The sequence below is a fragment of the Macaca thibetana genome, chromosome 3 (genome assembly GCF_024542745.1).
Source record: "Macaca thibetana thibetana isolate TM-01 chromosome 3, ASM2454274v1, whole genome shotgun sequence".
In the NCBI taxonomy this organism is placed as follows: Eukaryota; Metazoa; Chordata; class Mammalia; order Primates; family Cercopithecidae; genus Macaca; species Macaca thibetana.
In genome coordinates, this window is record NC_065580.1 from 29,959,321 (window position 1) to 29,965,710 (window position 6,390).

Consider the following 6,390-nt stretch of genomic DNA (forward strand, 5'->3'; position numbering starts at 1 on the left):
TAATGCTCAAGGGAGCTGCGGTACAGCCACCTGGCATGTGTTGGAGCTCATAGACAGCAGCTGCCTACCTGCCACTAGAATTGATTACTGAGGGGATGAATTAATTCTTCAGTGTGATGTGGTTATAAAATATAAGGAGTTAGAACACTGGAATGAAACTGATACCCTGTTTTATTCCAGTCACCACGACTGATTGGGGCCAACTATCAGGACACACTCTTCAACCTGTTCTCAACTCCATCCCTACATACCTGCTGCTTCTGCCATCCTTGTAGCTGAGGGACACCAGGTACAGTTGAATATCAAATTGCATACTAGAAACAGAGCACTTAAGCTCCAGTTTATGAACTAGTTAATGAAATATTTGGACTATAGGTCTTCTTTCATCCGACTCATTCAGCTTCCAGAACGCTGGCAAGCAGGAACGTAACTTCCATGCAGGACACTGGTATAAAGAAGAATTTCCTTTTTTTTTTTTTTTTTTTTTTTGAGATGGAGTCTCGCTCCATCACTCAGGCTAGAGTGCAGTGGCATGATCTCGGCTCCCTGCAACCTCTGCCTCCCAGGTTCAAGCAATTCTCCTGCCTCAGCCTCCCGAGTAGCTAGGACTACAGGCGCCCGCCACCATGCCCGGCTAATTTTCGTATTTTTAGTAGAGACAGAGTTTCACCATGTTAGCCAGGATGGTCTCGATCTCCTGACCTCGTGATCCACCCTCCTCGGCCTCCCAAACTGCTGGGATTACAAGCCTAAGCCACCACGCCCAACCAATAAAGAAGAATTTCTCTAAGGTATCTGACCAATCCAAGAGAGAAAACAAAGATACTAACATTGAGAGTTTCCAAAGGAAATAAGCCAGCCAGATCACCTGCCCTGAAGACCATACTAATGTTCACAGAGCTTCCGTGAACCATTTAGTGTCACACTCTTAAGTATGAACAGACAACCAAAGTCACCAGACATATGAAGAAAACTTAGAAAACTTTGGTTTTTTTGTTTCAAGGCAGAGTCTCACTTTTGCTGCCCAGGCCAGAGTGCAGTGGCATAATCATAGTTGACTGCAACCTCTGCCTCCTGGGCTCAAGCAATCTTCCCACCTCAGCCTCCCAAGTAACTGGAACTACAGGCTTGCACCACCACACCTGGCTACTTTTAAAAAAATTGTTTTTGGTAGAGAAGGACTCTTGCTATGTTGCCCAGGCTGGTCTCGAACTTCTGGTTGGTTTTTTTTTTTTTTTTTTTTTGGAGATGGAGTTTCACTTTTGTTGCTCAGGCTGGAGTGTAGTGGCACAATCTCAGCTCACTGCAACCTCTGCCTCCTGGGTTCAAGGAATTCTCCTACCTCAGCCTCCCAAGTAGCTGGGACCAAAGGCACCCGCCACCATACCCAGCTATTTTTGTATTTTACTAGAGATGGAGTTTTACCATGTTGCCCAGGCTGGTCTCAAACTTCTGAGCTCAGGCCATCCGCCTGCCTCAGCCTCCCAAAGTGCTAGGATTACAGGCATGAGCCACTGTGCCCAGCCTGTTTTTTCGTGTTTTGTTTTATTTTATTTTATTTTATTTTATTTTATTTTATTTTATTTTATTTTATTTTATTTTATTTTGAGACAGAGTCTCACACTGTTGCCCGGGCTGGAGTGCAATGGCGGGATCTCGGCTCACTGCAACCTCCGCCTCCTGGGCTCAAGCAATTCTCCTGAGTAGCTGGGATTACAGGTGTGGGCCACCACATCCAGCGAATTTTTGTATTTTGGGGAGAGATGGGGTTTCACCATGTTGGCCAGGTTGGTCTCAAACCCCTGACCTCAAGCAATTCACCCACCTCGGCCTCCCAAAGTGCTGTGATTACAGGTGCTAGCCACTGCACCAAGACTTGTTTTCCTTTTGAGCAGTGGGGAGAGTGGGATGGGGTATTGGTCAAAGGGTACTTTAGCTAAATCTGTTATACTTTTCTTTAAAAAAAAAAAAAGATCTGAAGCAAATATGATAAAATGATAAAAAGTTGATAATTCTGAGTGGTGGGAATACGAGTGTTTATTAGATTGTTCTTTGTACTTTTCTATATCGTTTCAATTTCTTATAACAAAAGTAGGCTGGGCACAGTGGCTCATGCCTACAATCTCCACACTTTGGGAGCCCAAGGCAAAAGGATGACTTTGATGCCAGGAGTTCAAGACCAGCATAGGCAACATGGCCAGACCCTGTCTCTAAAAACAATTTGTTTTTAATAAAATGTGTCTAGCATGATGGTACATGCCTGTAGTTGTAGCTACTTGGGAGGCTGAGGCTGGAGCATCCTTTGAGCCCAGGAGTTTGAGGCTGTAGTGAGCTATGATTGCACCACTGCACTCCAACCTGGGCAGCAGAGCAAGATCTGTCTCTAAAAATAAAAATAAAAAAGCAGGCAGAGGCTGAACATGGTGGCTGATGCCTGCAATTTCAGCACCTTGGGAGGCCAAGGCAGGAGGATCGCTTGGGCAGAGACCAAGTTTGAGACCAGCCTGGACAACATAGTGAGACCCCATCTCTACAAAAAATAAAACTAGCCTGGCATGGTGATGTGCACCTGTAGTCCCAGCTCCTCGGGACGCTGAGGCAGGAGCATTGCCTGAGCCCAGGAAGTTGAGCCGAGATTGCATCTTGCATCACTGCACTCCAGCCTGGGCAACAGAGTGAGACCCTGTCTCAAAAAAAAAAAAAAAAAAAAAAAAAAAAGCAGACAGAGGAACAAAGAGGGGCAGTGGACAGACTGCTTTTAAGGAAGCTGGAACCAACAGAGGTAAAGCCAGCTGAATTTGAAAGAATGGTAAGAGGCCCAGTGAGGCAGCTAAGGGCAGAGCCTGTGATGAGGGGCATGCATGGAGAGCTCTGTTCTCAGGGTGACAGCTTAGCAGGGAGTCCCCCAAACTGGGAGTCCCCCAAACTGGGAGTCCCCCAAACCAGGCTCCCCTTGGATCCTGAGGGATTTCTTTGGGGATCTCATTCAGGAGCTTTTGGTAGAAGGGTGGTTACTGTTGTTCAGTCAGTCCTGAGATCTCGTGCTCCCATAGGGATACTACTGGAAGATTTCTTGGTTGTGGGAGTGTCCATGGTGCTGGACATCTGCATTCACAAAGGTGGGCTCACATTGCCCCCTAGTGGTCACAGAGTCTCTGCACAAAGGTCACATTTCTCAAGTTTTTTTTTTTCTTTGGAGATAGGGTGGTGCTGTAGTACAGCACCCAGGCTGGAGCGCAGTGGTATGTTCTCGGCCAGCCTGGACCCTCACAGGCTCAAGCAGTCCTCCTACCTCAGCCTCCCGAGTAGCTGGGACTATAGGCACGCACCGCCACGTCTGGCTAATTTATTTTTTGTAGAGACACAGTTTCACCATGTTGGCCAGCCTGGTCTCAAACCCCTGGACTCAAGTGATTCTCTCGCCTCAGCCTCCCAAAATGCTGGATTACAGACGGGAACCACGGTGCCTGGCCTATTTCTCAGCTTTTAAGGCCCACACTGAACTCCCCTTTCACCCCATCTCCCATCCTTTACACAAGTAATCCCACCAAAGAAAGAAAGGATAGAAGGAGGGAGGAAAACTAGTAGTCAACTGTCTTTGGAGATGAAAAGAAGAATATTGTAACACTCTCCCTTGTTTCAGAAAAGATCCTTAAACAGCACTGATAACTTTCATTATTTTAAATACTGTTGTTGATAAAGGCTAAAAAATAGCTGTAATAATGCTGAGGGAAGCAGTAACGGCCAGGATGAACAAGAAGAGCAGGTGTAAGAGGATGTGGCATGGCCAGAGGGAACACAAACTGGGAAACCTGGATAGAGAGAAAAATCAAAGGCAGGATTAAGAGTGGAAAGACTCTGGGCACTGAAATCAGGAAGAGCCTGGACCTAGTGTCTGTCACTCACTAGCTGTGAGGTTGCAAGCAAGTCATTTTGCTTCACTGAGCTTATATTTTCCAATTAAAATGGCAAAAACTGGCCAGGCGCGGTGGCTCACGCCTGTAATCCCAGCACTTTGGGAGGCCGAGGTGGGTGGATCACCTGAGGTCGGGAGTTCGAGACCAGCCTGACCAACATGGAGAACTCCTCTCTCTACTAAAAATACAAAATTAGCCAAGTGTGGTGGCACATGCCTGTAATCCCAGCTACTCGAAAGGCTGAGGCAGGAGAATCACTTGAACCCTGGAGGTGGAGCTTGCGGTGAACCGAGATCACGTCATTGCACTCCAGCCTGGGCAACAAGAGCAAAACTCTGTCTCAATTAAAATAAAATAAAAATAGAAAATACTGCAGTTACTTTTGCACCAACCTAACACATAAAATGAGCTCCTTTGATTGGTTTGTTATTCTCTGAATTAAACAAGAGATAGCGGAGCACCATGGCTAAGTGCCCACTGGAGCCAGGGGGCCCAACGAAATGCCAGCATTTCCACTTACTGTGTGGTCTTGGGCAAGCTACTAAACCTCTCTGTGCCTCCGTATCTTGAGGGGTGTTAACAGAGCCTCACAGGTCTGAACCTGTGAGATTTGATGAATTAATGTACACAAAGTGCTTAGAGAAGTACCCAGCAAGGATCTACTAAGAGTTGACTTTTTTTTTTTTTTTTTTTTTTTTTTTTTCTGAGACACAGTCTTGCTGTGTTGCCCAGGCTAGAGTAGAGTGATGCGATCACAACTCACGGCAGCCTCCAGCTCCTGGGCTCAAGCGATCCACCTCAGACTCCCAAGGAGCTGGGACTACAGGCACACCACCACACCCCACTAATTTTTAAATTTTTTGTAGAGATGGGGGTCTCACTTTGTTGCCCAGGCTGGTCTCAAACTCTGGGCTCAAGCAGCCCTCCTGTCTCGGCCTCCCAAAGTGCTGGGATTTCAGGCGTGAGCCACTGTGCCCAGCCAAGAGTTAGCTATTATTAATACACGTGTAAAGTGACTAGAATACAATCCATGAGTTAGTATTCCCTTTCCCCGTCTCCTGGAATCTGGCCATGGTCAAAATGCGGTATCTTCATCACATGAGCAGCATTCGAAGGGTACGCCTGGCTGGGTGCAGTGGCTCACACCTGTAATCCCAGCACTTTGAGAGACCGAGGTGGGTGGATCACGTGAGGTGAAGAGTTCGAGACCAGTCTAGACAACATGGTGAAACCGCATCTCTACTAAAAATACAAAAATTAGGCTGGGTGCAGTGGCTCACACCTGTAATCCCAGCACTTTAGGAGGCCAAGGCAGGCATATCACCTGAGGTCAGGAGTTCGAGACCAGCCTGGCCAACATGGAGAAACCTTGTATCTACTAAAAATACAAAACCTAACGGGGTGTGGTGGTGCACGCCTGTAATCCCAGCTACCTGGGGGGCTGAAGCAGGAGAATTGCTTGAACCAGGGAGGCAGAGGTTTCAGCAAGCCAAGATCGCGCCACTGCACTCCAGCCTGGGTGACAGAGCAAGACTCATTCTCAATAATAATAATAATAATAAATAAATAAATAATAAAATAAAAAAACACACAAAACCCACAAAAATTAGCTGGGCATGGTGGCGCACATCTATAATCTCAGCTACTCAGGAGGCTGAGACAGGAGAAACACTTGAACCCAGGAGGCGGAGATTACAGTGAGCTGAGATTGTGCCACTGTACTCCAACCTGCGCGATAAAGTGAGACTCCACTTCAACAATAAAAAAGAGTACTCCCCAAACAAGCCTGGTCTGTACTCCACAATACCTGCCAAGTCTGTGGGCACCAGCCCCTTTGCTCCACAGATCTCTTCTCATAATCCTGAGCCCTTGCACCCCAGATCCCAGTCTTCTACGCATTATCTTGTTGGAGGAAATGGGGCTAACAGGCTTCCCTGACTGGCCAGGGGAGGAAGCTGTGGATCAGAATGCGCCCGGCCTGATGGACATCCCCAGCAGAAGAAAGAGGCCCCCAGAAATGGGGTCCAGGAATGCCTCAAGGAGCCCTGCCCATTTCGACTCCAAGACACCATCACCCCAGGGGAAGCTGCACGCCTGTGCTCAAATATCTTGTGATCAGTGCTCAGCGAGGCAGCTGTGACCACAGAAGAGCTTTTGTTCATACACAGCCAACTGGCTCAGGCGGGCAGCCAGCACATGAGGCCGCCATCAGCCGGACATCTGACTATCAGCCGTGGCCACATTAGCAACAAGCTCTTGGCCTTTCTGAACAGCCTTGGGAAGATGTGGAAGACACAAAAGATCAGGACCAAGACAAGGTAAGGAGGCCAGGACCGGGAGCCACAGAAGAAAGAACGCACTAGCTGGGCGCGGTGGCTCACGCCTGTAATTCCGGCCCTTTGGAGCCCGAGGAGGGCAGATCACTTGAGGTCAGGAGTTCGAGACCAGCCTGGCCAACATGGTGAAACCCCTT